We start from the raw sequence: 987 nt of genomic DNA, 5'->3' as shown, positions 1-987 counted from the left end.
ATGTCAATGCACATTTGTGAAGGTGTCTTTTTTTTTTAGTGCATAGTTAACTGGTGTAGTCGAACCGCCCTGCAGTTTATGTGGGAATGTTTCTCATATTCCAACCAAGAATTTGTTGATTATGGTACTTCCAGTCTGGCATATAGTATCACACATTTAGCAGCAAAGCACAATAAATAAAGAAACTATGTATAGACATGGAAAGATATTAAATTCAGTTCATTCCAATTACACCTAAAATCCAATATGTCAATAATATCAAAGGTATGAATTGTGTTTGTGTGTAAATAAGTAACTTTAAAGTTGCACTTACCAATATTTGTATATAAACAACGGATCAAATGACAGAATGTAATGTAAAAGGCGTTACTCTGTGACAAACCCACAGAGGATTGTGACCCAATTCTGCTCCTCAGTTCACCGCATTTTTCCACTCTCTGTTTTGCTTTTGCAGCTCTTAAACCTCATGTTCAGCTGCTCTGATCTACCAGCTGAACACTTCCTTACCAATATGAAATAGCAGCCGGACAAACCTATTGATAAACAGCATGAGATTAGATTCTTTATTGTCCTTTCCGGGAAATGTGTTGCCACAGTTTGTACAATGCATCTCGGACACATAGATGACACAAATACCATGTAAAGAAGGAACATGACGCATATACACATAACATAACAACATGACATATACACACATAACAGCATTTTCCCTCCCTCAGTTACCAGAGGGTGTTGTTTAATGATGCTATAGCGGAGGGAACAAAACACCTGCCATAGCGTGGCCCTCGTACAGGGCAGAGTCCTGTACCTGCAACCTGATGGAAGCAGTGTGAAGGATGAATTGAAGGGGTGTCCGGGGTCGTGTGCAATGCCATGTGCTCCGTGTGTGATGGCTTTGCTGTCTGAGAGATTGGGGGTGGGGAGGGCAATTATCATGGAGGCGGTTTGTGTTATACGTATGAGTTTGTTGCTATTGGCGACAGTTAA

This window comes from Semicossyphus pulcher, unplaced genomic scaffold (genome assembly GCF_022749685.1).
Source record: "Semicossyphus pulcher isolate SPU_LCO1_2020_fin unplaced genomic scaffold, fSemPul1.0.p SCAF_8, whole genome shotgun sequence".
In the NCBI taxonomy this organism is placed as follows: domain Eukaryota; kingdom Metazoa; phylum Chordata; class Actinopteri; order Labriformes; family Labridae; genus Semicossyphus; species Semicossyphus pulcher.
Note: the sequence above shows the minus strand (reverse complement) of the source record.